The following is an 8,839-nucleotide window of genomic DNA, read 5'->3' on the forward strand; positions in this document are numbered from 1 at the left end:
GCCGGGCTCATTTCGAGCCTTCCGTCTTGTCGTAATTTTAATGTCAAAATTAAACTTGCCCAAACTCTACACACGGCGTGTGTGCCCTCCTTGCTTCCGGCGTTTATTTAATTATTATAATTAGCATCAAAACTATGTGACTATGCAAACATATTGCAAAATATGTAAAAATTCACTGGTTGCAAACCAGATGGTCATCATGGATAGATTTTCCAAGGTAGCACCTTAACACTTGTTTTCGGGGCATTTGTAGCAAATACGGCAAACACGCTGAACCGTTAATAACCGCAGTTTTGCTGTTTTGGGCTAAAACTTGTCCTACGAGCTGCAACACCCGTGTGATATAGCGAGGTGAGGACAGATCCAGAATCGATTAACCTATCAATCCTAGCTCCATGCAACCCTAACGGATCTGGTAAATATCGCTCTTAAAAACGTGTATAAGGGGCCACACTAAATGTAAGCCGAATATTTTTTTCCCTCTTCCACCCTTCTTCTCTACTTGCATCAGTGCATCCATTCCCTGCCCCCATCAGTGCATCCATCGGCGTAAAATTGGATGTAAAATTTTCCATAGATACATTTTCATATAAAAAAGCGTTTTCATCGAAGGCCGTATGCAACCAAAATCCGTTTTATCGAAACATGACATCATTTTGCAAAAGAATGTTGAAATTCATGTTTATTAATTTTCCTTACAACAAGATGACATGAACATCTCGAAGGACTGAAAATTAAAAGGTGATCCACAAGGGGTGAGGACATGCCATGGTGCGCCATTGGTAAAGGGGGGCAAATTTTGCACATTTTCAAACCCATGTCCAGACTTACAAATGACACAGTCTAGGGGCAATGCCGTATGGTTTCATGATGCGCCTCTAGTATCTTTCTTAGAGCAACTTTAACAGAGTCCATAAATTACGCTGGAACCGTATTTTTTTGGCAGATTTACGGGTTCGGGTCAAAAGTGGCGCAGAAGAGAGACTAAACTTGCTATCCGGCCCAAAAAAATTCTCATTGGCCCGAAAAATTTCACACTCGATCCCTATTAATAAAGATTGAAATGCGGTTTACAGTCCAAAACAAAACGGATTTCTCACCACTCCTCCAGCGCCGCCGTCCGTACAACCGCCTTCCGATTTCTAGCTGCTTTGCTAAAATTATGCACCGTCGGTTAAACATCCTATCAGTCTGCTCCAGTTCCAACCATGTCTATATCAATTTCCGACGAATCTTCTCGATATAGACTAATTTCGGCGAGCGGTATGGTGCACGTAAGCAGCGCAAGGAATGCGTACACATGCGGATTCTGGCGAGCGGCGCGACGCACGAGAGCTAGTCTTACATGAGATCTAGCTAGCTCTAACTATTTGGTGCTAATCATCTCCCGACTGATTCACAAATATCCAATCGATTTCATAGCTAGCTAGCTAGCTGGGTGGTGCTACTATTCCGATTAACCTTGCTAGCTAGATGGTGGCGGGTGCGAGGGCGCGGGGCGGCGGGCTCTTGGGCGCGGGGAGGCCCAGCCAGGGGCGTGGGCGGTGGCCGCGCGAGGAGACCTAGGCAGTGGCGACGACAGTTCTTGTGAACAAGATGGTGACTTTCCGAATATTCGGTTTTTCAGATTTTGTTTACACGTTTTCCAAAGACTAAACTCGAGTTTCTCGGTTTATATTTTTACGGGCTCTGTTAGAGATGATTTGGAACTGGTGGCTTTTTTCTAGTAGTGACCCACTACTATATACATGATCCCCATGGACACACTTCGCGAGCAACGCCCTCACGTTTCATGTTGCTGTTTTTTAATATATTGTGCTTTCTTACTCAGGTCCATGCTTTTAGTTTTAATCAAAAATAGTACTCTATATAAAAAAAATGATTGCTCTGGAAAAAATGCACGAGTACCTGCTGAAGAAAATTGTGGTGACTTGGCATACCACTGCATGATGTAGTATGCAAGTCATTGATATAACACCAATAAAACATTGTTTCACTAGTATTACATCCCTTAGAGTGGTACAATAGAAATATTTGTGGGTCCAAGGCATGTCTATAGAATTACACAAACACCCTTTACATAAGATTAGCATAGCCTCATACATTACATTGTGGTAAAAACTACAAATAAGGTTCAGAAGAACAACTCGTAGTCTAACTTATGTCAACACCCGGGTTTTTAAGTCCGAATGCCTATTATGTCATACATCGCAATCCCAGGAATATTATTGTTGCGAGGCATAATAGTTAAGTATCACAGTCATCATTCATTACAAACCATAAGTCTTACAAATTGGAATCACATGATCCATATTACACGAATAGTTGATCTATTGATCAACGAACAAACACAAGTTCATAGTTCAACATAGCGGAAGCGTAAGATACAAGGACGCTCTAGTCCACAGGCCAACGCTTGACGTCGGAAGGCGCTTAGTTGTCGTAGGCGTCCTGCTGGTCATCTCCTTGGTCATCTTCATACTCTGGCCATTTGAATAGCCAGGGACAAAGCCGTGAGTACGTTGAGTACTCGCAAACTAATACTAATGTAAGTGCTAGACATGCTGGTACGGTTTGCTAAGCTCTAGTTTATTTGCATAAAGCTAGTTTTAGTTCACAAAGTTTGAGAAAAGCTTAAACAAGTGCGAACTAACTCAAGTGGGAACATTAGTGTCATTCCCACCATTCAAGTGGTGATTTCAATTCAATCCACCACAAGTCATTTCACCATCATCCTTTTCAACATCATTTTCAAAGATATGACATCGGAAACTGTATGGCCTTTCCAACCGTCCGTAACCGTGGACGCGGCTATTCGAATAGGTTTACACTCTGCAGAGGTTGCACACTTGTGCCACAACATTTGATTTCATCCGTCGGGATTTCCCCGAATCATCGTAACACAGTACGCGGATCATCAACCATAACCTTTCACTTACGAATCCTAGTATGAGCACCTCTCCCCATGAGCTTGGCCTCCCAGTGAAGACAGATACCAGCCCGGAATCGCACAGGGCTTGGGCCGGACATTCACCTCATTTCGCATCGTACCATATCGTTTCTTTTGTTGTAGAGGCAGCTTTCGGCATAACCCCGATGACGCTTGTTTAGAGGGAACCCATACTAAGACACATAAACTTCCAGTTAAGCCCTACCCATAATCAGGTATTGTGGGGGTACTTAAGAATTGGAAAGGTATCGCATTCAAACCAACATCATTGTTTTATCAAAAATCACCATCTTCTCTTGGTCATATTCACCTTCAAAAATCATTCAATGGAATGCATCTTCATTCCAAGGTTTCAAAAATCCTTCAAAATCACATTGTTCCCATCTAGAGTAGTCAAGTTTTAATTCATTAGCACTAGCTCTAATTCATGAGGGGTGCTAACTTGCTTTGCTTGGAGACCACTAACTCACTACTCTAGTAATCAACTTGTACTTTGACCAAAGTTAACTATAAAAGTAACTCATTTAGAAAACAAGTAAAAACTTGGGATGGGTTCATAAAAGAAAAGGTAAGAAACATGGTGCCTTGCCCCAAGGGGCTTTGCACTTTGCAAGAATATTAGCTTGCATTGGTAGTAGCTTGCCTTGGTAGTTCTCAAACTGTTCCTCCTCTTCCTCTTGGTAGCAACCTTCTTCTTCGGCGTACTCTCCGGTGCTACCGTCTAAATTTGAATACGAGTATAATTACTCACTAATTCAATGGCTATTCCATACATCACATATAACACACAAACTACTCTATGCACACAAATAAATTAACTAGGGTGCATGGGTTGTGGGGGTTAAGTAGAATTCACTTCTTTGTATTTCATATGTAAATGATAGTTTCCATAGGATTCTTGAGAAATAATTTCCTCTCATTGAAATCTTCTTAAGATTTAATTTCTCAAACAATCATGGATGAACTCATATTGACCTAAGTCCCATGTTCATCATCATCATCATTTGGGAAAATGATTTAAATGAGGTGGATCACCTCATACTATTTAAATAACACTACCTTTGATTTAAATCTCAAGTAATTCATATAAGAGAGTTTGAGACCAGGGGTCCAAACATCCCATGAATCCATGTGAGACAAGTTTAAATGAAGTGTAAGACTTCACACAATTTAACTTTAATAGTTTTGGACAATATCAACTAGTTAAACTAGTCAAAATATCCATTCATTAAACCATGGCATGATCATACAAAGTGACCACACCATTTTATTGCATAAACAATTAGTGTAAGTCAAAAGTGAGCTATTAGAGTTGGAATTAACTTAATATCTATTTTGGTTAATTTTTTAAGAATTATTTGAATAGGGAAAAGTCCCTGTCTTGTTATTTTCATCACATTAATTCTACAAAGAAATTGACCATGAGGCCAGGGGCATGTTGTAGAGAACTTCAGTGGCTTTCTAACAATATCAATTTCACTAAATTTGGTTTAGCCAATTTGAAATGGTTGAATTTCAAAGTGGAGGCAGTATTGAAATTCATTTGAATTAAATAAACTCAGTTTAAACTAAAAAGGCCGGCGGGAAACTAACTGGGCCCAAATGGTTTGAAAAAGGGAGAAACGGCCCAGCAACGCATCCAGTGCGCGCGGGCCTGCTGATAGGGTGGGGGCCACCTGTCAGCCTCTCTTAAAACCCGAAACGGTAAGTTTTAACGTGGGGCGTAGGATTAGATCGGGATCGGACGGCGCTGGTGCGTCGTCTTCTCCGGCGAGAGGCAGAGAGGTTGGCGGCGAGGGTAGGGGGTCGGAGAGCTCACCGCGGCTCCAGCGAGGGATGGCAGTGTGCTCGGGGAAGGTGTAGACGACGGCAAAGCAGCTGGTAGCAGTGGCGGAGCTCGAGGTGGCCTGGATCAATGGCGATTTCTCCAGGGCTTCCGCGGCTCCGAGCTTGCAATTGGCCTTGCTCCGGCGACGATCGAGGTGGCTAACGGTGCTAGGCGAAGTGGTGAAGGGTGGGGAGTGAGATGGTGTGCTCAGTTGCTTCCAGGGAACGCTCTATTTATAGGATTGAGCAAGGGTTGCGGGGCAGGGTGGTGGTCGACCATGGCGCGGCTTCTCCGGCGGCTGGTCGAGCTAGGCGTGGTCATGGCGATGCTCTACGTGTCCAGGCGAGTCTAATGGCAGCGACAGCTTGGTCGGGGAGGGCCTGGTTGGGTCGCATTGCTTCCGGGCATGTCGCGGCAGTGGCGGGATCTTCTTCCCCGTCTACGGCGGCGGCGGTCCAGGGTCGGGTCGTGGCCATGTCTGGCGGTGTCGTGGTGGCGTGGTGATGCTCAACGGCTAGCCAGCGGGGCCAGAGCGAACGCGAGATGGTGGCGCGGCGCGTGGCCAGTACGTGTCCGCGGCGTGCACACGCGCGACGCGAGCGGCGTCCAGGGCGCGTTCTGGGCGCGCTGTCTCCGGCGAGCTCACGGCGTCTATGGCGATAGGGCCATGCTAGGCGAGGTAGAGAGGTGAGGTGGCGAGTGTGGGCGCCAGGGCCAGGGCTGAGGGAGAAGGGAGAAGAGAGGGGCTCGACATGGCCGGCATGTGGCCGGCATGGCTATGCCATGCTTGCTATGCCTCTCCTCCTAGGGTTCCTATGTGGTATTAAGTGAGAGAGGGGACCAGGGGACCATTTAGTGTAGGTTGGGGTAGATTAGATGGGGTAGAATCACTATAGCAAATAGTGTCCAATAGTGCTCAATTTTGGAATTTACAAAATTGTCCAAATTTGAAATAATTCAAAAGGTGAAAGTTTTTGAAATGTGAGTGTTGAGATAAGTTGTAATTGACCAGAGGTGAATTGAGGTGGTGGTGGAATTGTTGGAATTCAAAAATTGGCAAAAATTGACAAGTGTGAGATTGTTCCACTTGTTAAAATGTTGCAACTTTGGATGAGCATAGCTATTGATCAAAGATGAATTTGGCAGGGTGATCTTCATCAAAGTTGTTCACCTTGATGTTGACTTTGAAATGGTGCAAAGAGTTAGCAAGAATTGGTTTGGGAAAATTGAATTGCAGGGGCTCAAAGTGGTGATCAGACTATAAATTTCAGTTTTGACCAATATCACATGTGAGTGGGAATTGTGTTTGAATTTCATTTGAATTGTGAAACTTTGGTTCCAAAAGTTGTAATAAGTGTTTAATAACATTATTCAACTAATGGTGAAGACCAAATAGGTCTAGGGTCAAAATTTATAAAAATGCCATAGGGCATATGTGAGGGTTTTTAGGGTTTTGCATTTTATGGATTTTCATCCTCTTGGTTTTATTTGGTTGGTGATCTTCATATGATCACACTAGGGTTTTAGAGTATAGCAAATACAAGTAAAAGCAATCATCATGGCATATCACTCAAATGCACAAGTCCTATGCATGGTACTATATGCAAAAAAGAAAAGTTTTTGTTGGTTTGAAAATTTGTTTTCTGGAATTCTCTAACTTTCTTTTTATTGAAATTTGGGGTGTTACAAACCCTTCCCCCTTACAAAAGATCTCATCCCGAGATCGAAAAGAAAGTTAGGTACTAAAGAGATCTGGGTACTCCTTCTTCATGAAGTCTTCGCGTTCCCAGGTGGCTTCATCCTCGGTATGATTGCTCCATTGGATCTTCAGAAACTTGATGCTTCGGGTGCGGGTGGTTCGGTAAGCTTCTTCCAATATGCGAATCGGCACTTCGCGGTAAGTCAGATCCTTGTTGATATCCACCAATCTGTGATCGATGTTCTTGAACACTTCGGTCTTCTCAGGGACTTCAAGACACTTCCGGAGAAGTGAGATGTGAAACACGTCGTGCACAGCCGACATTTCTTCAGGCAACTCCAGTTGATAAGATACTTCACCTCGGCGGCTAAGGACTTGGAAGGGTCCGACATAGCGGGGTGCAAGCTTTCCTTTCAACTGAAACCTTTGCATTCCTTTCAAGGGGGATACTTTGAGATAGACGAAGTCTCCGATCTCAAAGGTCATCTCCCGACGTCTCTTGTCGGCGTAGCTCTTCTTGTCGGGATTGCGCAGTCTTGAGGTACTCGCGGATCTTGTGGACTTTCTCTTCGGCTTCACGAAGAACGTCTGGGCCGAAAACTTGGCTTTCTCCGACTTCTGACCAGTTCAGGGGGGTACGGCACTTCCTTCCGTACAAGGCTTCAAATGGGGCCATCTGTAGGCTGGCTTGGTAACTATTGTTGTAAGAGAATTCTGCGTAAGGTAGGCAGTCTTCCCACTTGGATCCGTATTCCAGTACGCATGCTCTAAGCATGTCTTCCAGTATCTGGTTTACTCTCTCGGTCTGTCCGTCGGTCTGAGGGTGATAGGCAGTGCTGAAATTTAGGCGAGTGCCTAGTCCCTCATGCACTTTCTGCCAGAACCTTGAGGTGAACTGGGATCCTCTATCTGACACTATCGATTTGGGGGTTCCGTGCAGAGCGACTATTCTGGAGATGTAAAGTTCAGCTAACTTGGGGCCTTGATAGGTGGTTTTGACGGCGATGAAATGGGCGACTTTGGTCAATCTATCGACCACTACCCATATGGAATCATTGCCTTTGCTGGATTTGGGCAGTCCGGTGATAAAGTCCATTCCTACGGAGTCCCATTTCCATTCCGGAATCTGGAGGGGTTGTAACAATCCGGCGGGTCGTTGATGTTCTGCCTTGACTCTCTGACAGATGTCACACTTAGCGATATAGCTACCGATCTCTCTCTTCATTCCGTGCCACCAAAATTGTTCTTTTAGGTCCTGGTACATCTTGGTACCTCCAGGGTGGATTGAATAAAGGGTGTCATGGGCTTCTTGCAGAATGACTTGTTTCAAGTCAGAGTCCGATGGTACGCAGAGACGTTCTTTGTACCAAAGAACTCCGGCTTCGTCTACGGTGAATCCGGGGGCTTTTCCTGCGGCTATCTATTTCTTGATTCCGTCAATGCTAGCGTTGTCCTTCTGGGCTTCCTTGATCTGACCAACCAAGGTAGGTTGCAGTTCTATGCTGGCTAGGAATCCTTCACTAACAAGTTCAAGTCTGAACTGTTCAAACTCTTGGTGCAAGCTGGGCTATTCAGTTGCGAGCATGGAGTTCAACTGACACGGCAGTCGGCTCAAAGCATCCGCTGCCACATTGGCCTTGCCGGGGTGGTAGTGAATCTCCATGTCGTAATCCTTGATCAGTTCGATCCATCGGCGTTGTCTCATGTTTAGCTCTTTCTGGGTGAAGATATATTTGAGGCTTTTGTGGTCGGAGTAGATCTCGCATCGATTACCCATGAGGTAATGACGCCAAACTTTCAGGGCTAAGACCACGGCTGCAAGTTCGAGGTCGTGGGTTGGGTAGTTCTGTTCATGTTGCTTGAGTTGTCTTGAAAGGTAGGATACAACCTTGCCTTCTTGCATAAGCACGCATCCAAGTCCAGTCTTGGAGGCGTCGCAATATACGTCAAAGGGCTTTGCGATATCTGGCATGATCAGGATTGGGGCTGTTGTCAACCTACTCTTGAGCTGTTGAAAGCTCTCTTCGCACTTGTCGGTCCACTCAAACTTTCTGTCCTTTTTCAGCAGTTGGGTCATTGGTCGAGCGATGCTCGAAAAACCTTCTACAAATCTGCGGTAGTATCCGGCTAATCCAAGAAAAGCGCGGACCTCGGTTTGTGTGGTTGGGGCTTTCCATTCCATAACAGTTTTGATCTTGGCGGGATCTACGGCAATTCCTCCTGCAGACAAGATATGTCCCAGGAATCCAACTTCTTCCAGCCAAAACTCGCACTTGCTAAACTTGGCATACAACTGGTGCTGTCTAAGGGTTTCTAAAACGATCTCCAAGTGCTGTTCATGTTCCTCTTCGGACTTGGAGTA

This window comes from Lolium perenne, chromosome 4 (genome assembly GCF_019359855.2).
Source record: "Lolium perenne isolate Kyuss_39 chromosome 4, Kyuss_2.0, whole genome shotgun sequence".
Classification (NCBI taxonomy): Eukaryota; Viridiplantae; Streptophyta; class Magnoliopsida; order Poales; family Poaceae; genus Lolium; species Lolium perenne.